The sequence below is a fragment of the Aedes albopictus genome, chromosome 1 (genome assembly GCF_035046485.1).
Source record: "Aedes albopictus strain Foshan chromosome 1, AalbF5, whole genome shotgun sequence".
NCBI classification, from domain to species: Eukaryota; Metazoa; Arthropoda; class Insecta; order Diptera; family Culicidae; genus Aedes; species Aedes albopictus.
The window spans coordinates 317,995,715-318,020,607 of NC_085136.1; the positions used below are offsets into that span (position 1 = coordinate 317,995,715).

General features: G+C 41.0%; 1 long non-coding RNA gene across 1 annotated transcript; it reads right to left on the reverse strand.

Annotated features, from left to right (window-relative positions):
• Nucleotides 1–2,389: 2,389 nt before the first annotated feature.
• LOC109416851 (uncharacterized) lies at nt 2,390–19,702 on the reverse strand. The gene is made up of 4 exons (XR_003895981.2): nt 19,568–19,702; nt 7,900–8,253; nt 7,586–7,833; nt 2,390–2,773 (listed from the first exon to the last, which is right to left on the reverse strand). It is a non-coding gene; the product is annotated as an uncharacterized LOC109416851 (long non-coding RNA).
• Nucleotides 19,703–24,893: the final 5,191 nt, after the last annotated feature.

Here is a 24,893-nt window from a genome sequence, read left to right on the forward strand (position 1 = left end):
CCAGTTCTCCCATATTTTTCTAGAGTTTTTGTTTTCATGTGCTCCTATAAATAGTTCCTTTCCAGATTGTTAAGTGTTCTTTCAGGATTCCTGACAATTGTTCCTGGGATTTCTCCTAGAGATCTTTTCAGGATTTTCGTAGGAATTTTTAACAGGGTCTCTGTCTTTTCCCGATATGCTTCCAGTGTTTCTCGTTGAATTCTGCCCGGAGATCCTTTCAAAATGCATCGAAAGTTCCTTCAGGAATTTATCTGGTTTTTCAGAACTTTTCAACAGTTCCTCCCAAGACTTCTCAAAATTTTCTCTCAGGTTTACTCATAGAACTTGTTTTTCCGAGATGTCTCAGTTTTTAGAAGATTTCTTCAAAAACTCTTCTCAAAATTTCTCCAATAGGTCTTTGTGGAGTTTCTCCGAAGATTTCATCCGGATTCTTTCCGATATTTCTCCGGAAGTTTCGTAAGTTATCCCAAGAGACACTCCGAAAAAAGCCTGCAAAAACTCCGGGAGGAACTATTACAGAAATCCCAAAAGAAGCACCCAGAATCTTGGGACAACTTCCGTTAGGGATTCTGGGAGATCCCGAGAAAATCTGTAAAAAATAATCTCAGTAGGGTCAATGCAAGAAACAACTATTAAGGAAAAGCTGGGAAAAAGAATGGGGCACGTTCGGTGTAGTACTAGATTTGTAGTCATGAGCTGAATTTTAGTATGGTGAGAAGGTCAACTCTACGTTTCTGCAATGAAATGGTGCAAAAAGCGTGGGTATTATGATTCCTTGCCTAATTTGATGCTGTTTGTAACCGTTTGTTACAAATCTTTAGTTTTATTTTAATTCGTGCTTTTGTCCTGGAAACTGTCACGTCTCTAGTGTTAAATGTTGTTATGTTAGTATAGGATTGGTAGAGAAGCGACGATAAATGTCAGTAAATTTAAATAGTTAAAATCATGTAATTGTTATAGTCAGTTAATTTTAAATTGTCTGGGGTATAAAAAAAAAAACAAAGATCACAAGCTAGAGGGTGAAGTTGTATGCAAGCTGTGGGCAGGGCATAAACGATCAGTGGGTCAGCAGGCGTATTACAGTAAATAGGTGGCAACAACCCCCAACCCCATTAGCGAGGAAATTAAAAGGGGAGGGGGAGGAAAATATGATAAAGGGGTCAAAGCTAGTTTAGGAAGCGCCATCGCTTCACTAGTAAAAAGGCGTTCGTGTGCTCAAGATTGGTCCAAAGTGTCCTTAAGATAAAAGTGGTAACCGTTTGAAGTGGAGAAGAATTGTATTACATCAGGTAGGAATTGTGCTTAAATCGAGCTTAAATCTAATGACCAGATAGTTAGTACGGCTAGTAATTTTTGGTATACCCTCATAGGACCTTTTTCCGTGTATTATTAATCCGCCATCTTGGCTGGTAGGGCGCGCCCCTCCAGCAAGCACACGATTCGGCTTGGTAGACGGAAGTCTGCTACGCCTAAACCGTAAAGGAGACCAGAATTACCTCTGACCATACTGGTCCTAAGGAGGTTCGAAGCTCGGGCAAATCCCCTAAAAGTCAAGGAGCTTTTCCCCTCTCGGCACGGTCATTCCGGTACCGTCCTGGACCGTGTCGATTGCCGTCAAGGAGGGAGGACACCTAGCTTTCGGTCAAGACACCGAACCCCCACGGCAAAACCGTATAGTTGCCGAGAAACTTACCACCTGTTCGCCCAAAGACCTATCCTGTCAGCAGCATCAGCGAGCGCTCGCGGGACCTCAGCAGATCGTCGGCCGCCAAGAAGGAGAAGCCATAGTACCGGTACGTGAAAGCTTGTAAATCCCACACACCCACACCCACAATAGAAGTAGAGCTCAATAAACTTAATCCACCCTCAACCCCACAATAGACTAGCTTGTTAATAAAAACCTAGGTTTTCTATTCAAATCAATCTTTTAATAGCTTTTCACAATAGCACTAGTCAGGTGACCGTACTCTGCACATCTTGTTCGCGTAGCCCCTCAGCTTACCCAGTAGCAAGCCGACCCTGAGACCCAGTTCGAGGGGTCTCCTGTTACTGTGAGATTGTCCGGTTCAATAAATAGTTACAATTGGCGCCCAACTACAACACGCGAAAGGTAAGCTGAGGATCGATTAAAATTAAAAAAAAATCTAAGGATTTTTAATAGGCGGCAGGTGAGTACACAACTTACACAGTTGTGTAGGATCTATGCGCTGTTGTGCACCGACCAAAATCGTTCTACTCTTTTGGAAACTTAAAGACATTGACCACGTGCGTTTGAAATTCGGTTCAGTGGCAAAAATAAAATATTAAGAGTGCCTTATAAATAGCAGTTAGAACTACAGAACAGATTAATCAAAAAAATACACTAATCAAAAAAAAAATACAGCATTGGAAAAAGGTCCTGAATGAAATTTAACTATCCACCACACTACACAAACACTTACATTATTTCATTTTAATTACTACCTTATTAAGTATCTAAGAGAAATCGTATTGAATTTGAAATTTTGAATTCGTCTACTATAGTCTTAATTTAACATTAGCATTTTTATTTTTCTTATTTTTGTTGTTGTTTATTTGTATGTTAATTTGAAATTGCTTTGAATTTTGTTGTATTGAATTTTGTAGCATGGATGCTGAATTTAATCTAAAGTATCAGTTGATGAACGCGGGTCATCTGCTGGTAGATGAGGTGGAGTACGAACTTGCAGTACGCCAGGTTCCGTTCAAAATTGGTGATTCTCGTGATGTGAAGCGACGTAGATTGCGCCAGAAGCTAAAAGAGCAAAGGGATAAGAATGATGTTGAAATAGTTTTCACATTGTCGCCTGAGGAGTGCGTGAGAGATTTAAATGTAGTTGATGAGAAATTGGCCAAGATTCGCGATCAGTTAGAGAATAGAAGAACAAAGAAATCCGAACTTCCGGAATTGCAGACCAGGTTAGTCCATTTGTATGCTAGGTTGATGAGGTTGAAACAGAAAGTAGATACAGATGGACTGGAAGGAATTCTCTTGAAATTGTACCAGGAACACTTTACGTTTCTGTCGACAGACCCGGATGTGAGAAAGAGGACAGAGGAAAATTTGAGCAGGCAGTTGGTAGAATTAAGTGTACATAGCTTTCAAGAGAGTACGGAAACTGATACGGAAGAAGAAGAAAGTTCCGACGGAAGACGTAAGGAAGTAGAGGACAAAGGAGCAAGTTGTAATACCAGTACACCTAAGGAAAAACGAAAAAGTAAGAAGGAAAAAGATTCCGAGGAGATGTTCAAGAAGTTGTTGGAACACGTCGACAGTTATCTAGAGTCCAGGCTTAGTAGTGTTAGTGTAGAAAAGAGGAGAGATGACAGTTCGTCTAGCGAGGGCTTAGAAACAGAAGAAGTTCGAAGGCACAAACGAAACAAATCACACCAAAGGACAAGAAAAGACACTTCATCCGACAGGAAGTCTGATAGGAAAAATGATAGAAGGGGAGTCACTCCACCTAGAGGACGGTCAAGGAACCAGAGGTCAGAAAGCGAAGAAGGCAGTAGCGAGGAAACCAAATCCGAAGAAGGTCAACGAAAACAGAAGCGAATGCAAAGACAGCCAAGATCCGTAGCAGAATGGAAGATGAAATATGATGGAAAGGATGAAGGTAGAAAGTTGAACAAGTTCATTAGGGGTTGTTCATAAACCACGTAGACCAAAATTTGGCCATCTCAGACCCCCCCTCCCCCCTCGTAGACTTTTGTCCATACAATAATTTTTAAATTTGTATGGAGCGTAGACTTTGACTAGACCCCCCCCTCCCCCCGAAAAGTCTACGTGGTTTATGAACGGCCCCTTACTGAAGTGGAATTCATGGCGGAGGCGGAAAACCTGGGTAAGCGAGACTTGTTCAATGAGGCGATTCACCTTTTCAGTGGAGAAGCTCGGACGTGGTACATCGAGGGCAAGAAGAATCGAGACTTCCGGAATTGGCAAGAGTTGGTAGCAGAATTGAAGCTGGAATTCCAACCACCAGACATGGATTTTCACTACGAGCAACAGGCAGCTCAGCGGAGACAGAAACGATCAGAGAAATTTCAGGACTACTTCAATGCGATCATGGAGATTTTCCAATATATGGCTGTTACTCCGAGCGAGCATCGTATGTTTGACATCATCTTCCGGAATCTTAGGTCAGACTACAAAAACGTTTTAGTGGTCAAAGGGATTAGAACGTTGAAGGGTCTGAAGCAATGGGGCCGGAAGCTCGACTCGGTTAACGTCTGGATGTATCGCAACAGGGAAGCAGAAGCGGCGCCTAAAAGTGTGCAAGTTCATGAGGTTCGTAGAGAATTCTCTCGAAATGACACTAAGCCGGTTGAGAGAAAGTGGAAATCCGACTTGCAGATCACAAAAGGCTCGAGACCTGAGCGGAAGGAGGAAGTAGATCGACGTCAGGTTCAGAAACGGCAGGAGATGCCGAAAGATGACCAACGCCCAGGATCGAGTAAAATGGATTTGGAATCAAGGATTGCGAACTACAGAGTTCCTGATAGACTCACGTGCTTCAATTGTCGGGGAAAATACCATCACCATCAAGCGTGTCTATCGGAAAAGGAGGTGTTTTGTACAGTTTGCGGATTCCACAACTTCACTAAAGAGAGATGCCCATTCTGTGCAAAAAACGGACCAACTTCGGCGTAGAAGGTCGTCGAATGTTGCCGAAAAAGCCTTCAACTGTTTTTGTCCCGTATCAATCAGAAGTCAGTGAACTGCGGTTAAAGGTGGATGGAGATAATCGTCCATTTGTTAACGTAGATGTTTTGGGAGTGAAGCTCATGGGGTTGTTGGACAGTGGTGCACAGATTTCAATCGTGGGGTTTGGAAGTGAGAAGCTCTTAAAAAAATTGAAGCTTAAGTTACTACCAACGAGAACCAAGCTTACAGCAGCAGGAGGCTCAAGATTGGATGTTTTGGGATACGTTAATCTTCCAGTTTCGTTCTACGGGCAAACAAAAATTGTTACCACGTTGGTTGCACCAGCGATGAAGCGGCGACTGATTTTAGGCATGAACTTCTGGCGAATGTTCAATATTGAGCCGGCAATTCAAGGACAGTTGGGAGGAGCTTTGGAAGCTTTAGAAGCTGAAGTGGAAGGGCATAAGGAAGAGGATATTCTGACCGAGGAACAACAAGCGAGGTTAAATGATGTAAAATCAAAATTCAAGGTATTCAGAGAAGGCGATAAACTAGGTGTCACTAAATTGATCACTCACACTATTGAGTTCACGGATGAATACGAAAATGCGAAACCAGTGAGACTAAACCCATATCCCTGGTCACCGGAAATCCAGAAGCATGTAAACGAGGAACTCGATAAGTGGATTGACTCTGGTGTGGTTGAAAGGTCAAATAGCGACTGGGCAATGCTGATCGTTCCAGTTGTGAAAAGGAATGTGGGTGAGGTTGGAGAGGAAGAGATTAAGGTCAGGATGTGCTTGGACGCCAGAAAGCTAAACGAACGAACGAAACGGGACGCGTATCCGTTACCTCATCAAGATAGGATCTTGGGGAGGTTAGGGGCCTCAAAGTACTTATCTACAATTGACCTTTCTAAGGCTTTTTGGCAGATACCATTAAGCCCTAAATCCCGAAAATATACTGCCTTCCGGGTGTTCGGACGCGGGCTATTCCAGTTCACCCGTCTCCCTTTCGGTCTTGTGAACAGCCCAGCAACGCTCTCACGATTGATGGACCGGGTCTTAGGCTACGGAGAGCTTGAACCAAATATCTTTGTTTACCTCGATGACATAGTCATCGCGAGTAATTCGTTCGAAGAACATATACGTTGCCTTGAAGAAGTGGCTAGACGGCTAAATGAAGCTAATTTATCGATCAATATCGAGAAGTCACGGTTTTGTGTTCCTGAGCTTCCGTACTTGGGATTCATCCTGTCAAGAGAAGGAGTTAGGCCCAATCCGGATAAAGTGGAATCCATCGTAAATTTTGAGCGACCATCTTCCGTAAGATCATTGCGCCGGTTCTTAGGGATGGTAAATTATTATCGCCGTTTTATTGAAGGATTTAGTGAAGTGACAGCTCCACTTACAGACCTGCTTAAGGGGAAGCCGAAGGTAATCACTTGGACCGATCAAGCCGAAGCAGCGTTTAACTCCCTAAAAGAAAAACTTATATGCGCTCCCATCCTGGCCAACCCTAGTTTCGATCGCCCGTTCAAAATCCAGACAGATGCCAGTGACATGGCGATTGCTGGCATTTTAACCCAGGAAAGCGAGGGGAAAGAACATGTCGTAGCTTACTATTCTAGGAAGCTCACGACTCCACAAAGATCTTGGAAAGCTGTTGAGAAAGAAGGTGTCGCGGCGTTAGAAGCGATTGAAAAGTTTCGTCCATACGTTGAAGGAACCCCGTTTACTCTGGTAACAGATTCGTCGGCCCTATCGTTCATCATGAACTCTAAGTGGAAGCCGTCAAGTAAACTCAGTCGTTGGAGCATGCTACTCCAGCAATATGACATGAAGGTACAGCACCGTAAGGGTTCGGAAAACGTAGTGGCCGATGCTCTATCGCGGGCTGTGGAAACCATGGATGTCACTATGCAGAACGACTGGTACTCGCAACAATTTCGGAAAGTCGATGAAGATCCGAGCTCGTTCGCAGACTTCAAAATTGAGGACAACAAACTCTACAAATTCGTAGCGGCAGCCTCTGATGTGTTGGACTATCGCTATGAGTGGAAGTTATGTTTACCGGAAGGACTGAGAAAATCAGTTCTCAAAGAAGAACATGATGCTTCTCTCCATCCTGGATACGAAAAGACCATACAGAAACTCAAAACTAGGTATTACTGGCCGAAGATGGCCGTAGATACAAAACGGTATGTGCAAGCTTGCGATGTCTGTAAACAATGCAAACCTTCGACAGTTCCGTCAAATCCGCCGATGGGGAAACAGAGGTTGACCGATCGTCCATTCCAGATATTGGCATTGGATTTTATCCAGAATCTTCCGAGGAGCAAACTGGGCCATGCCCACTTATTAGTTCTTATGGACATCTTCTCTAAGTGGACATTGCTTATTCCTTTCCGGAGGATTGAGGCCAAGGCTGTTTGTCGAGTGGTTGAAGACCAATGGTTCCGAAGATATGGAGCACCAGAGATAGTTATCAGCGACAACGCAACTACGTTCACTGGGAAAGAGTTCCAAGCCTTACTACAAACCCGTGGGATTCGTCACTGGCCGAATTCAAGACATCACAGCCAAGCGAATCCTGTAGAACGCACTAATCGTACGATCAATTCTTGCTTGAGGACTTACATGCAGCCGGACCAGCGAGTATGGGATACCAGGATCCCCGAAGTGGAGGAAATGATAAACACTACAGTGCATTCTTCAACGGGATTCTCACCATATCGCATTTTATACGGCCACGAGAAAGTTTGTAAAGGCGAAGAGCATCGACTGGAAAGAGATGTAGGGGAATTGTCGATTGAAGCGCGGGAAAAATATAGAAAAGAAGTTGGAGGAGACTTTCTTGAAACGGTGAAGAAGAATCTTGAAAAAAGCGACGAAAAACATAGAAAAGTGTATAACTTACGTTTCAGGAAGGAGGCCCCGACGTTTGAAATTGGCCAAAATGTTTACAAGCGTAATTTTCGCCAGTCGTCCGCATCTGAACACTACAATGCGAAGTATGGACCGCTGTTCATCCCTTGCACCATAGTTGCCAAGCGTGGTAGCAGTTCTTATGAGCTGGCGGATAAGCAAGGAAAAACATTGGGTGTTTTCTCCGCGAGTGATCTTCGTGCGGGCAACGATGTCCGACATTGTGCACCTGGTTGAATTCTAAAAGAAAACTGAGATTGAGAACCTATACCATCGTGGGTCACGGTCATTTTAGAATCAACTTACAGGATTACAATCCATAGAACGAGGCGACGAGTGTATGTGTAGGCCGTAGGTCATCATCGTTGCCATAAATCGTATTAAGCTATTGGTGTCTTGCCGTCAACAATTATTGTCGTTGTCCATAGAAGTCGTTCATCGTTTGTATAATTCAGCGGTAATGTTCCAACGTCGAGTAATTAGTATCGTCCAGTTTATTTTGATTACTGTTCGTAATGTGATCGTCCTCTGGATAGTTAGGTGTGAAGAGTCGTGAGTGGTTCGTCTGTACTCATCGGAGCGAATGAACTTTATAGCAAGTCAGCCACAGCGTCGTTTCAACAGTCAATTGAAATGGTTGCTGGTATTAGAATATAGAACCTGAAATGAGAGAAAAGAGAGTCGAATTATTGAAAATCAAATTAGGTCTTGTCCGGGTATTGTTAAGTTACGAACAATGGCCAAGTAACACTAGAATTATCCATCGCTTCTATAAAGAAAACACATAGGGTTGAAATAGGGAAACATTCGCCTACAGGAAGATGCAAGCCGCGTACTTGTTGGTAGAAACAATAGAAATTATTCCATAGAAATTCGATGCTTTCCAACATTGGTCCAATTTGTGGGGCGAACCTGAAAAGAAACTGTTTCGTCAGCCTAACATAAAGAAAGGAACGGAAGTAAATTCACTCATCTTAGAATACACGTTAATCACCAATAGTAGAACGAACCAATAGAATATTAGCATGGTAATTAAAACATTACATTCCCACCTATGCATCCTTAACATCGAATGCACAGTACGCGCGCGATCGAAGACGTAGGTCGACTGAATCGTCTTCTGCTATAGTAGACCCGGACCCCGAGAATATGATAGAGCGAAATATAGATACCCGAATGAATCCGTTAAACGAAACGTAGGAAAATGAAGTAGTAGAATATGATAAGGGGAAACAGACTCACATGGACACTACACAGAATCACTGGTGGTATATTATGGCGAATTTTCAATTAAAATTTTGCTTTTAGTTGCTCAAGATTTTAGTGTGTTAACGTGATTGTCTAAAAGAAAAGTTGTATTTTTAACTGCTACACGACATTTTTATTTAACGAAAATTTGTTATATTTGTTTATTGGTAAATGTCTTATGGTTATTTGAAAGTTTTAGAGCGTTTAAGGCAAAATAAATGTTCACTCCCGTTGAACATTTATTTTCCCGAGGCGTGGAATAGTGTAACCGTTTGTTACAAATCTTTAGTTTTATTTTAATTCGTGCTTTTGTCCTGGAAACTGTCACGTCTCTAGTGTTAAATGTTGTTATGTTAGTATAGGATTGGTAGAGAAGCGACGATAAATGTCAGTAAATTTAAATAGTTAAAATCATGTAATTGTTATAGTCAGTTAATTTTAAATTGTCTGGGGTATAAAAAAAAAAAACAAAGATCACAAGCTAGAGGGTGAAGTTGTATGCAAGCTGTGGGCAGGGCATAAACGATCAGTGGGTCAGCAGGCGTATTACAGTAAATAGGTGGCAACAACCCCCAACCCCATTAGCGAGGAAATTAAAAGGGGAGGGGGAGGAAAATATGATAAAGGGGTCAAAGCTAGTTTAGGAAGCGCCATCGCTTCACTAGTAAAAAGGCGTTCGTGTGCTCAAGATTGGTCCAAAGTGTCCTTAAGATAAAAGTGGTAACCGTTTGAAGTGGAGAAGAATTGTATTACATCAGGTAGGAATTGTGCTTAAATCGAGCTTAAATCTAATGACCAGATAGTTAGTACGGCTAGTAATTTTTGGTATACCCTCATAGGACCTTTTTCCGTGTATTATTAATCCGCCATCTTGGCTGGTAGGGCGCGCCCCTCCAGCAAGCACACGATTCGGCTTGGTAGACGGAAGTCTGCTACGCCTAAACCGTAAAGGAGACCAGAATTACCTCTGACCATACTGGTCCTAAGGAGGTTCGAAGCTCGGGCAAATCCCCTAAAAGTCAAGGAGCTTTTCCCCTCTCGGCACGGTCATTCCGGTACCGTCCTGGACCGTGTCGATTGCCGTCAAGGAGGGAGGACGCCTAGCTTTCGGTCAAGACACCGAACCCCCACGGCAAAACCGTATAGTTGCCGAGAAACTTACCACCTGTTCGCCCAAAGACCTATCCTGTCAGCAGCATCAGCGAGCGCTCGCGGGACCTCAGCAGATCGTCGGCCGCCAAGAAGGAGAAGCCATAGTACCGGTACGTGAAAGCTTGTAAATCCCACACACCCACACCCACAATAGAAGTAGAGCTCAATAAACTTAATCCACCCTCAACCCCACAATAGACTAGCTTGTTAATAAAAACCTAGGTTTTCTATTCAAATCAATCTTTTAATAGCTTTTCACAATAGCACTAGTCAGGTGACCGTACTCTGCACATCTTGTTCGCGTAGCCCCTCAGCTTACCCAGTAGCAAGCCGACCCTGAGACCCAGTTCGAGGGGTCTCCTGTTACTGTGAGATTGTCCGGTTCAATAAATAGTTACATGTTTGAGCAAAACTTTGAATAACTATGTTGTTTATGTTGCCAGAAATGGAGAAAATAACAACACTGTTGCCCAAAGTTTTGCTCAAACAGCATTACATTAGGCAAGGAATCATAATACCCACGCTTTTTGCACCATTTCATTGCAGAAACGGAGAATTGACCTTCTCACCATACTAAAATTCAGCTCATTACTACAAATCTAGTACTTCACCAATCTGTCCTATTGAAAGAAATCACGCGAAAAACTCCATGCAAAGTATCGAAACATCAGCAACAGCTCCTGCACTCCTTCAGAAATCCCAAAAGGATCAACACCGGGAGAAATCTCAGCTGACACTCTAAAAGAAGTCCCGCAAGAACTTTTAGAAAATACCCCAGCCGAAACTTCTGTAGAAATCCAGGTACACACTCAAGAAGCTCACGGAAATTTCTTAAAGAAAGTACAGGAGAAACTTCGAAAGAAATCTCGGGAGTAACTCCTACAGAAAATTCGTGATAAACTCTTTAAGAAATCATTGGAAGAACTCTAGTATTAATCCTACCAATAACTCATGTAGAAACTCTGGGAGAAATCCCGGGAAGATCTCCTGGGGAAGTCACAAGAGGAACACCGGAAGAACCCCTAGGAAAAATGCCGCGTGGGACTCTAAGAGTCTAACCGGGAAAACCTCTGGAAGTTATACGGAAGGAATCATATGAATCCTGGAAGGCATGAGGTATTTCCAGATAATTTCCAGAAAGACGCCCTTACAGAATTTCTGGAAAAATCTATGTAGAGGAATTCCTAGACAAATTTTAACTTCCAGATTCATCCGCGTTCATTTGAAATTTAGAGAATCTTATCCGAATCATCGGTTCGTCGTATATATCTGCTAGATCCAGATTAATTCATGATTTAACTTAGTTTTCAAATAATTATCTGAGGGAACCTTCAACTTTTTCACAGAGCCACAAGCTTTCATTAAGAACCAAAAATGTAGTAAAAGCTCACGTTCGATAGAAGTGAACCCTATAGATCTGAAGACTATCTTTAATCTTATAAATACTGTAGTAATCTCAGCGGAATAAAGTTCACTTCTTTTCATTCATACGATCCAATGTTTTCTGAGAATTCTTGTTGTGTAAAACTCCCTAAGGATTCCAGATTTTTCAGGTTTTTGCAGGTTGAAGACACCCTGTTGCTATTTCAAAAATGTATTCATGCTACAACAAATCTTATCACAATGAATGAAGTAGGCAATATGCTACAAGGTATTGTTTCCTTAAAAAAAAGTCATGAGGAAACTTTTAAGAAGTTTGAAAAAAAATCTAAAAAATCGCCGAAAGATTTATCAAATGAATCTCTGAAGAATTTGCTGAAGGTATTCCAGAAGGAATCTCCAAATTTACGGAACAGCCTCTGAAGAAATTCCAGAAGGATAACTTCAAATAATCACGGAAGGGATCCATGGAAAATTTTCCGTAGGAATCCTTAGAGAAATTTTAAAATCCATTGAAGGAAACACCAAAAGAATCCCTGAAGGGATTTCCAGGAAGAATCCAACGAAATTCCAGGAGGAATTTCTGAAATAAGTCCAAGAGGAGTCCTGGCAGAATCACTGGAGAAATCTCTGGATGGTTTCATGAAGCGAATCTGGGAAGAATTTCCGAATGAATCAATGTGAAAGTTCCCTTAAAAAACTGTGAATGATTTCGCGAAGGGACTCCTGAAGGAATTTTCCAAGGAATCCCTGGGAGAATTTCCGGAGGAATCGCTGAGAAATTTTCCGAAGGAATCCACTGTAAATTACTTGAAAGAATCCATAAAGTTATTTCCAAATGATTCCCTGAAGAAATCGTCGAAATAATTCCTGGAGGAATTACCGAATGAATCTCTGGAGGGATTTGAAATGAAATCGCTGGAGTATGAACTCCGTAGGAATCCCTAGTGCCCTATGGAGGAATTTCTTAGAGAATCCCTGCAGGAACCGCCGGATGCCCCAGTCACAAAGGAATCGCATGAATTCAAGAAGTGATCTCTGACGGAATCACGGGAGGATTTCCTGAATAATTTTCTACAAAATATCCCGAAAGGCATCTTTCATGTTATGCGAGTCATGTTGGCGGAAAAAGGTTGAGTCCCTTATTGAACTGCCTAAAGGTACCGTCGTGTGGGATGTCATTCCCAAGTAACAATCAGCATGCCTTGAAGGTTTATTCATGTTTTATCCTGGTTTTATACGAGCATGTCAAAAAGCTAGTTGTTCTAAAATAGTTTTATGTGGTAGTTTTTTGCTTTGAATCTTTGGCGTTCCATAAAACTATCATATAACTTCTGCTATAAACATCTTCAGTTAAAGACTTGCAAGTAGACATGAATTGGTTTTATCACTTGTTATATACCATTTCAATAAAACTTGCTTTTGCGGTGGTTGTCGGAGAGATTTTTTTGTAAACAAATACACAAAACTGTGAGGCAATGCATAAAACCAACAAAAGATTTCGTGGCCGTAACATAAACCAAAAAAATGCTGTGATAAAACCGCTAGTTCTATCATGAGCTCAGTTATGACTACCTCAGGAGGGTTAGCCCTATTGGAGGACTCATCAGGAACACAGAGTTTTATCAGAAAAATATGTCGCCTAGCCGGGATAATTTATGTAAATACAGAAAAAATGTTACTCAATTTTATGATTTCACGTTCAACTTAACATCAAATTAAACCATACAACACGTTTCCGTCATTTTATTTTGTCAGAAAAATTACATAATGTCTTTTAAACTCCTCTGTGTTGAAAAAACCTTTCGTGCACCCAATTCCACCGAGTAAATTAAATGCATTTAACTTCCAAATTATGCATAGTTTGTGTGGCGCACTTAGTTTTTGTCATTATCACAGTCACATTCACCACAAATTTTTCGTGGCATGTCTTCTGACACGTATTAAATAGGAAAACAAATCTGAATTCTATATCTGCATCTTTCCAATTGATGGCTAAATAAACAACCAAGCATAATTTATTCTGACGATCGAACATTGAGAGTGAAAAATAATCAAAACAAATTATTTGACAAGTCAGAAGATGGTTTTATTTAGAAGATTGATAAAACTATAATACAACCCGAAATCCTAAGCCGGTTTGCATACGAAGTCCTGTGAACCCTAATAAGACTGGGCCAACTAGCCAGAACGTGGGCTTATTGAGGCATACAAGAACTCGAGAGCATTTTCAAGTCGGCATCAATGGTTTTATGTTTAGGATTTTTGAATCGCTAAAAAACTGTGATAAAATTAAAATTGTTACTTGGGATTGGGCCATTATTCACTATTCCACACGTTTAGAATACGAAAGGAATGCATATTGTGTGCTACTCTGCTAGAATACATAATTCTGAGATTTTTTTGCATCCACCGTTTGATTCTCTGACTTATATTGAATCCGTGGGATCGATGAACCAAGGCTCAACAACAGTATCCAAGAAGTTCCTTGGGTGAAGGGCTTTGGATCTAGAAACACAACCAGGGATCATTTTAAACACTACGAATCAAGTGCATGTTCAACCAACCCCGTTCAATTAGGTATGGTCTGGTGGTGAGTTCCATGGCTATTCAAGGTCTACAAGAACTCTCTTGAGTATTTATTATCGAACATACAAACGCAACTAGAGATCTCTCGCTGTAATACAAATAAAATTTATACCCATATATGATCATACAAATATGTTCTGTCAATTTCCCACTCTAATATCTTTTGAAGCTTAAACCCCTTGGACCCCTGGAAACGCCTTGAAACCATCTTGAGACCCCCTGAAACAACCCTATAGCTGCCTGAAATATACTGAAACTCTACGAAACCGCTAACAATCCTTGAAACGCCTTGAATCTCCTCTGGAATCCCTCTTGAGATCCGTGTGCCCTAAGTGCCCTGAAATCCGCCTTAAAACCCCTCTAAAGTCTACTTGAAATTTTTCTTAAGGTAATGTAATGTAGTCCTACTTCAAATTTTCTAGATCACAAATCTGATGAACTAAATGACGGATTACACTGGAACCCTCTGGAGCACCTCCCCAGCCTCAATGAAACTCCTTGCAACTGAAACTCTTCTGAAACTTTATTGAAAACCCAAAACTTCTCTTGAATTCTTCGAATGCCCTCGATCCGGAACCTCCTGACACATCTCAAAGTGAATCCTCTCTGAAACACCCTGATAATTCTTTCAATTTCCCTGGGAACAACCTCTTAAATCCGTTGAAGCCCACTTAAACCTCGTAAATCCCACAGAAACGTACTAAAACCCCTTGAAAACCTCTCAAAAGCAGTGTTGGCAAACTCACACTCAAAGCACACTCATGAACCGCTCCTGCGTGAGCAAACTCGCACGCGATTCTGAATCGTTTTCTCACGCGCGAGAATTTCATGCAAAATCTCGCACTCACGAGTCAATCAGCGAAATCTCGTTCGCTTGTAAAACGAATCCAAATCAATTTGAATGAAATTTAATGTTGTTGTACGCTAGATTTGCTTTTGTTCTATCATACAATCCTTAAAAACTTCGATGTAAACATTAAGAACACCGAGAAATAAAGGAATGAGTGAAATCATGAGTCAACTCATGCATGATTTTTTCGGCGGTGAGTTTGGCGAGTCAAGAATCGAGCGTGAAACAACACAACCATGAGATTTGAGAATTTGAGTTTTTACCAACACTGCTCAAAAGGCTCTCGTAAAGTTCTATTAAACTCGGCTTGAGAATCTTGAGCATTCCCTGAATTGCTTTGGAACCCTTCCAACCATCTCCCATTGAAACTCCCAGACAACTTTTCTTAAACCTCTAGGGACACTCCTCAAAAGCGCTATCTGAAACCCACCTTAAGCTCTCCTAAAGCCCCCTGCCTCCACAGAGATTTCCTGAAGGCTTCCTAAAATTCCCTAAAACACTTTGAATCGCCTTGATCTTGAAATCCCCCTCAAACCCCCTGAGACTCCCAGAAACTTCTCCTCATCCCCCAGGGACTCCTTTCGATACCCGTGGAAGCCTTCATGAAGCCCTCTAAAACCCGCTGAAACGACTGAAACGTTATTGATTCTTTCCTGAAAGCTCCATTAAACATACGGAAACTCCTCTGGAGGCCCCTTTAACCTTCTAAAGCCCTTTGAAACGTTTTTGGAACACCCTTGAAACCTCCTTTAACTCTTTGGGGCCGGAGGGGTCATATATGACCCGGTGATAAAACCGAATATAACAACCGTGCTCGAGGCCCACGAGGTTGCGGCAGCAGTGGCAAAATAGTCCAGCTCCAAAATGTTAAACCAGTGGTTCTCAAACTTTTCTCTCTTTCGACCCACTTTTGATTGCAATAGAATCTGACAACCCACCAGCTCGTTTAAACATTTGAGTTATATCAGAAAATATGGAAGTAATTTTCAAATAAATGCATTTTATTACTTTCATTGTGGCATAAGTATATACACTCTCGATCAAAAGTTTGGGGTCACTCCCTCAAAAACATGTTATTTTTTTAGGCCCATACCTCCGCCAATTTGCGTCCGATTTCAAAACCCTAGGTTTCATTCAAAAGATAATAAGTCAAAGAAACGTTGAACATGATTTAAATGAAACTTTTTCAAAAATATTTGTATGTCAACTTAAGCTAAAGTTGCCAAATTTTCTTAAAAAATAATATAAACTTACGGAAGTGTCGCTGGAAATTGGGCCGACCAAATTTTATGATGAGAACCGTAACATGACTTATTTTCTATTAGCTTTCAACTGTTTTTTATCGAACTTAGTTGAAAAATCTAGAAAAAAAAAGTTATTAAGTAAATTAATTCTTGATATCATCGACCAAAAGTTTGGGGTCACCCCTCGAAATGATGTATCGGCCAAAAGTTTGGGGTCACTTTCGTAAAATATGGAAAAGTAATTTGGTGATATCCCTGTCATTCTTCATTCAATTTTAATTCTTCTTGGCTTATTTGAAACATAATGAATGGTATTTACTGCCTAGACATTGAACTACTCATATTTGGTAAAATTTACATACTAAAACTTAACGTAAAAATACCTTATTTTTCGAAATGTGGTGAAATATGTTAACTTTACATAACATTTTTATATATATAAAAATCGTTGAATACGTTAAATTAAAGACATCAAACGTAAACTTTGTTAATTATCTTTAAAATGAGCTAAGGGGCCATCCATTAAGTACGTCACGGTCCAAGGGGGGAGGGGGGGTTGTAAAAGTGTGACAAGCAATGTATTAAGTATAAGAAAAACCCGTACGAAGGGGGGAGGGGGGGTCGAAAATTCTCAATTTTAGCGTGACGTACTTAATGGATGCCCCCTAAAAAGAATTAAAATTGAATGAAAGATGACGAAGATTTCACCAAATCACTTTTCCATGTTTTACAAAAGTGACCCCAAACTTTTGGCCGATGACATCAAGAGTTAATTTACTTAATAACTTTTTTTCTAGATTTTTTAGCCAAGTTCAGCAAGAAACAGTTGAAAGCTAATAGAAATTAGGATATATTACCGCTCTCATCATAAAATTTGGTCGACCCAATTTCCAGCGACATTGCCGTAAGTTTATATGCATTTCTTAGAAAATGATGGCAACTGTTAGTGAGTTTTTGTAGGGTTAGTGAGTTTTTGGAGGCAAAGTGTACAGGCCGCGTTTTCATTCGTTCGTCGTCGTCGTCTATCTGCCTGCTCATCTTCGTACGGGGCGATTTAGTGAGTTTTTGGAGGCAAAGTGTACAGGCCGCGTTTTCATTTGGATCGTCCGTCGTCGTCGTCTATTTGACTGTGCTCATCTTCGTGATTTTGGAGGCAAAGTGAAGAGGCCATTTTTTTCATTTGGGCCTGCCGCGTCGTCGTCGTCGCAGATTTGGCTGTGCTCATCTTCGTACGGGGCGGTTTAGAGTGATTTGTGAGGCAAAGTGAAAAAGCCGCTTTTTTATTCGGATCGGCTGCGTCGTCGTCGTCGTCAATTTGAATGTCCACATCGTCGTACCCGTGTGTAGTTGTAGCGGTTCAGTGTGATTTCGGAGAAGAGGCCAGTTAGTGGAAGATGCTGTAGCACATACGCACTGGACACTTCGAAGGATGTTTATTGGTGAGCTCTTTCCATTTTATCATAATAATAATAATAATAATTAATGCTAAAGGATTTATACAATTCTGCTCTGGTTTTTGTGTATTTATCTAACAAATATTGAAAAGTTCGTCACGTCATATGTCGGCGTTAGTATGCAATGCACAATCAGTTGATAATAAATATGTTTCTTTCATTTTTTGCATTTACACAAAAATTTGAATGGTTTGTCATCTTCGGTGTCGACATTTGTAATATTTTAGTCAAAATGAATAAATGTTTTGACTCAATAGTAAAGGTTGCATGAGAGTCCGTCTTGGTTCGTCGTTGCATCGCGTCGTCGTCCTGTGTGCGTACTCATCTTCGTACGAGGCGGTTTAGTGTGTTTTTGGAGGCAAAGGAAGTGCCGCTTTTTTCATTCGGATCGGGCGCGTTGTCGTCGACAATTTGAATGTGCACATCGTCGTACCCGTGTGTTGTTGTAGCAGTTCAGTGTAATTTCGAGGCCAGTTAGTGGAAGATGCTGCAGCTCTAGTTTTTGTGTATTTATCTAACAAATATTGAAAATTTCGTCACGTCATGTGTCGGCGCTAGTTCCAAATGCACATTTAGTTAATAATAAATAATTTCCTTTAATTTTTTGCATAAACACAAAAATTTGAATGGTTCGTCATCTTCGGTGTCGACATTTGTAATATTTTAGTCCAAATGAATAAATGTTTTGACTTAAATAAAGGTTGCATGAATTTCTGGAAAAAGAGAGGGTCGGTAAAAGATAGACGGCGAACCATGCGGTAAGATCTTTCTGAATTATTTATCACGTGTTATTTGGTTAATACTTGTGAATTGATCGCGTTCAGCATTGTCTCGCGCGGAAACGCAAACTACAGATGCGTCGGTGTTTAGCATTGTGTTCTCCTTAGTTGCGAATGAATAACTTATGTAGAGTGAGTTTTGAGGCACAAAAGATCGCGTTCGTCGTTCAAGGTTTGGAAGGGTATTTCTTCGCGAGCGCATTATTCATCGCGAATCAAAACATTACACTCGTTTACCACGACAAAATCCTCAACACATCTCCATTTCCCCTGTCCAAACTCCTAGTGATTTCTCGTAGTAACGCAGAGAATTCCTCGGTTGTTGGCCTAAGCGAGAATCACGTCATCCTTCCCTATCCTCAATTGACGTTCATTCAATTGAATCACGTTCATTCCTTCCCTATCCTCAATTGACCTGCATTCGGACGCGGCCGGCGCTGGTATTGCTTATTGAAAAGTATTGGGATTCCAGCATTTACACAATGAAGAGAAAGCTAATCCCAATCATCATCTGTTGGTTCTTTGTGTAAATGCAGTTGTCCTTGCAATAACAGAGGAGCAACCGCGGGCGGTCAATCATGCTCATGCTCATTTCTTAGAAAATGATGGCAACTTTGTGTTAAGTTTACATACACATATTTTTGTAAAAGTTTCACATAAACCATGTTCAAAGTTACTTTTACTTATTATCTTTTGAATAAGACCTAGGGTTTTGAAATCGGACGCAAATTGGCGGAGATATGGGCCTAAAAAATGGCATGTTTATGAGGGGGTAACCCCAAACTTTTGATCGGGAGTGTATAAACTTATGCCACAAAAAAAGTAATAAAATGCATTTATTTGAAAATCACTTCCATATTTTCTGATATAACTCAAATGTTTTTCAAACACGTGTTTTGCTCAAACAGCATCAAATTAGACAAGAAATAATAAAATCCACGCTTTTTGCACGTTTTCTTTGCAGGAACGGAGAGTATTCCTTACAAACACGATACAAAAATTCAGCTCTTTACTACAAATCTAGTACTTCATCGCTCGTGCCCTATTGAAAAAAATCAGATTCTTTCACATAAATAAAGCCCATCTTCAAAAATTGAGCATTCACTTGAAATTCTTCGCTTCATTGATTCTTATAATTAACTTTCTTCTAAAGTATTATCTAAAGCTTTCACAAATCACTCAAGTTTTTTTTTTCTGTCCATTATTTAGGTTCAATTTGTTTCCATTTCATAGATCCACAGGTTTCTTAGCACTCGCCACCTTTCACAACCAACTCACCTATCACTCCCGCCAAAAACTGCCGCGATGGAGTTCCTTTCTCCATTCTGTAGTTGTCCTTTTCGAACTTCTCGAACGTCGCCACTGGTTGGTAGTTGAGCTCAGCTGGATTCATTTAAGACCACCAATTCCCTATTATGGTGTAGAGAACAGAATCACACAAGAAATTTTCATCAGTTTCAGGAATTACTACAGTTCACTTTTGTTAAAGTTATTCATATCCAGTAAATTAGGTCACATTTTCAAACATTTCGTCTCAATCACTCAACTCACTTGAAAGTTCTTTTCGGATAGAAATTCACCACCTCCAGAACAAGTCAACCGATTTTCAACTATGCAAACCAAAATAGGTCCCCTAGAAGCACTTCACCGCATGTTACCACCGTTCGGGAGCATCCGTTTGAATCAATCGATTGAATATTACTAGCAATCGGTCCGTGAAGGGCACTTTCTTAAATATCTTAGAAAGTCATATCTGCTTTGAAGAACCATTCTCAAGTGGCCACGAGCGGCCAGTGTGATTTGTCCTGACGGTACACTACGAAATCTGGACTCATAAACGTAAGGACAGGAATTTTATTTGTGAAATTGTTATCTGATGATTCCTAAATTATAAGTTATTTCAAAATGTTTGATGAATATGAAGTTTAGACGATCCAAATTCAACTAGAATCGCCTGGCAACTATGCCTTTGAAGTGCCGCTTTTGTCGTATACACCCAACGAAGAAATCAAACTCCTCGTCTTATCACCCACTATGCCAACAACGGAGCGGCACCATCAGCCGTCTAACCACACAGCACAGGTGACAAATACAACGCGATGCCGAACACTACTGGCAACATTTCGCAAATTTATAAACAAACCATAAAAACATCGTGGAACACAGAACAGCCAGGTAGCGAAATGCACTTCAGATCCGAGAAAAACCCCTATTGACTACTGCGCTCCCGCAAAGCGCCCTTCAAGAGGCGCGGTGCGTGCCGTTCGACGTCGTCATTTGAAAACGGATTGATTACTCTGGGATTTGACTCGGATTCTGGCAGTAACTAGTTTGGGACGTAAGCCAAACACTTCAGGACGAGGAATTACATACGCTGGTTGCAATCGAAAACAGGAAGCGTGATAGGTTGAATCACCAGAGTAAGCATTAGGCTCTAAAAGGTGGCACTATATTAGCATTACATCTGCCCATAGAACAATGCAGTTAGTCATAGTTTTACACTGTCTAACGGATGCAGATATAGTGCAAATGAACATAATGCTATTGAAAACGAGATATAACGTTTGAATTAAGGAGAACCGAAAGCCTATCAGTTCTATTACCTCTTATAAAGGCTATTGCTACGTTTTAATGATTCGTCATTACTGAGATTCGCAAGGAAAGATTCGTGAAATACTAACCAAGAGAATTGATTGGCCGAAACCCGACCTTTACCGTTCGCCGATCAAAGGAAAACTGAATTCCAATACCGCCCAAGAATCCAGAATCGTTGGACAAACTTCCCTACAACACCCCCGTCAACTCATCTTGTAAATATTTAAATTAACTAGCTATTCTTCCACATCAATCACCGTAGCTTCCCGAGTAATACCATTAACCCCCACCCTCAGAAACTTCCAACCAAATCGCACGCCCGACGTGACATTTCGACCACGTTCCTACGTACGCCCCCTGCATTCCCCATCTCTACAGGATATAAATTTAATCTTTGAATTGGCCAGTCGATCGAACACGCGACCGACAGCTTCCTTATAAACTGGGCTCAATGTCATCCAACGGTATGAGTTTGTGAGCGGCCACCGCGCCGGCTTAAACTAACTACGCTCTATGGGGATACGTGAGTTGCACACCTAATAACAATAAACAGAACAAGTCTATACCGTTCCTAATTAAAACCGCAACGGCGTGCGAGCGCGTTCACAAAATCACATGTTCAAATTTGCAACTGCTCATCATCAATTAGACGGAAGCGGCTCGTTGAGCCGCTCCGTACCGTTGATCCATAAGTCCTGTCGCCTATGGAGCACTATAGGACTGCGATTAAAGTAGCGCAATAACTCAAATACCCCATCTTAAAGAAAGGACCCAAACTGGAGTGTGTTAGTTATATATGATTTACTCTTTTAGCACAGACAAACAGACTTCACACTCTACCCACTTCCCATCGTTTTCTTTTTTAATGTACTATTCAAATATTATTTTGTTCTCAAATTTCTCCCTCATGGCGCTCGCATCGATTTTACTCCCGTTTGACGTTTGCTCACTACCGCCATCTACTCAGTGGGTACGCGAAACACAGCGTGAATAGCATTGGACGATTATGCCTTTGTGAGTTGTGACGATGATTTTAATCGCACTTTGTTCCAAGTGATACGTCTGTTTGTCTGTGCTTTTAGTGTACAAGATACTGTCAGGTGTCCTGTTTAACAGACTGAGACTTCTAGAGGCTTCGGGCAACAGTGATTACTGTCCCGGTACCTGACGACCCCCCCCCTCCACTTGCGAGTCAGCCGCGTAGTCGCGCGCTAATAATAGGGCTACTAATCCCAATTCAAGGTGTCAAGCGACCCGTGCCGAAGAATGAGTGATCGAGGGGGTGTAAAAGAAGCTCGATCGTGAACGCAGTCCGGGTTCCTATATGAGTCCTTTTAAATTATCTTCCAATACTATTAGTTGAAGGAATTACTTCAGAAACGCTTGAAATAATTCAAAAAAAAAATCATCAGATATTCCTGGAGAAGTTGTTGGGTATATCCCTGAAAAGATGATTGAAGGATTTCTGAAATTTCGGAAGGAATTCCTGAATGAATTTTTGAAGAGAACCTGAAAGGAATTTCTAAAGATATCATTTTAGGAGTTCCTGGATCAATTCCTGAAAGACTTCCTGGATAAATCCATGCAGAAACACCTGGATGAATCCCAGGAGCAATTCTAACAGGAATGCCTGGAGGAAGCCCTGTAGAATCCCTAGAGGAATTCCCAGAGGAATCGCTGGAAGAATTTCTGAAAGTATACCTGAAGGAATTTCTGCATTAGTGGAGGAATGCCTAGAGAAATATCTGAAAAGATCTTATGAGGAAACCCTAGCAGAAATCTTAGATAAATTTCTGGAGAAATCCTTGGACAAAATTCTGGAGAAATTCCTGAAGGAGTTCTGGGAGAAATCCATAGAAAAATTTCAGAAGAAATCTCTTGAGGAATTCCTGGAGGAATCCCTGAAGCAATTCATGGGAAAATCTCTAGAGACTGGAGGAATGCCTGGAGAAACTTCTGAACAAATTCCTGGCGTTATTCCTGGAAGAATTCTTGGATGAGACCCAACAGGAATTCCTGGAGAAATTCTTGGATGAATTCTTGGAGCAATCTCTGAAAAAAATCCTTGAGGAATTCCTGGAGAAATCTCAAGAGGAATTCTGGGAGGAGTTGCTGGAGAAATTTCTGAAAAAAATCCCTTGAGAAATTCCAGGAGGATTTCCTGGAAAAACCCTTGGAGGAATTTCTGGAGGATTCCCTGGAGGAATTCGTGAAGAAAGCTCTGGAGGAATCCCTGGAGCAATTCCTGGACGAATCTCTAAAGGAATTCCTAGAGGAATGTCTGAAGGAATCCCTGAAAAATTCCTGAAAGCATTCTTGGAGAGATCCCTGGAAGGATCTCTGAAGAAATCCCAAGAGAATTTCCTGAAGGAATTGCTGACATAACTTCTGAAAAATGCGACTCCTGCAGGAATTTCTGAAGAAATTCCTGAGATATTTACTGGAGGGATTCGTGGATAAGATCCTGGAGGAATGCCTGGAGGAATTCCTAGAGGTATTCCTGTGGGAATTCATGGAGGAATCTCTAGAAGAATTCTTCAAAAAATTACTGAATGAATTTCTAGAAGAATTTTTTGACGAGTTCTGAGGGATTTCTATTTCTATCTCTAAAAAAAAATCCGTGGAGAAATTCCTGGAGGAATTTATAGCGGAGTTTCTGCAGGAATTCCTAGAGAAACCCTCGAAGGAATTCCTGAAGGAATTCCTGGGAAAATCCTTGCAGAAATTTGTGGAGAAATCCCTGGAGGAAAACCTGGGGGAATCTCTGAAAAATTCTTGAAGGTATATCTGGAGAACTTCCTGGAAGAATTTCTTAAGGAACCTCTTAATTCCTGGAGGATTTGCTGGCAAAATCCTTAGAGGAACTTCTGGAGGATTTCCTGGAGGAATCTTCGAAGGATTTCCTGCATTAATTCATGGGAAAAATCGTGAAGAAATCTTTGAAGAAATTCCTGAAGCAATTCCTAATGGAATCACAGGAAAAATTCCTGGAGAAAAACCTGGAGGAATCCCTACAGAAATTGCTAACATTATTTCTGAAGGATGTCCATGAGCAAATCCTGGAGAATTTCCTGGAGGAGTTCTTGGAGAAATTCCAGGAGGAATGACTGGAGGAATTCCTAGAGGTATTCCTGTGGGAATTGCTGGAGAAATCCATGACGAAATTCCTGGAGGAATCTCTAGAGGAGTTCTTGAAAGAATTACTGGATAAGTTTCAAGAGGAACCTCCAGAGGAATTCTCGGAGATTTCTATTATTTTTGTGTTTCTGAAAAAATCGCTTGAGAAAATTCTGGAAGAATTTCTAACGGAATTTCTGAAGGCATTCCTGGAGAAATCCTCGAAGAAATTCCTGAAGGAATCCCTGAAGAAATCTCTAGAGAAATCCCCTGAGGAATGCCTAAAGCAACTCATGAAGGAATCTCAGAAGAAATTCCTTGAAAAATTTTTGGAGGAATCCCTGAAAAATTCCTGAGGGTATTCCTGGAAGATTTTTTGAAAAAATCCCCAGATGATAAATAAAAAGAAAATCGCGTTAAGTACTGTTCCTTTGAATTCCACTAAGAATTTGCATCCTTTGACAGATACGTATTTCGACCTCAACTGTAAGGTCGTCTTCAGTGTCTTGTACTTGACTCGACTCAAGTACAAGACACTGAAGATGACCTTACAGTTGAGGTCGAAATACGTATCTGTCAAAGGATGCAAATTCTTAGTGGAATTCAAAGGAACAGTACTTAACGCGATTTTCTTTTTATTTATAGATATTCCCCTAACAAGCCCAGGTTAATCATCATCCCCAGATGATTTTCCTGGAGAAATTGCTGACATCATTTCTGAAAAATGTCCAGGAGCAATTCCTGGATCAATTCCTAGAGAAATTGCTGAAGGAATTCTTGGGGTAATTCCTGGAGAATTTCCTGGATTAGTTCCTGGAGAAATTCTTGGATAAAATCCTGGAGGATTTCCTTTGGGAATTTTTGGAGGAATCCTTGAAGGAAATCCTGAAGG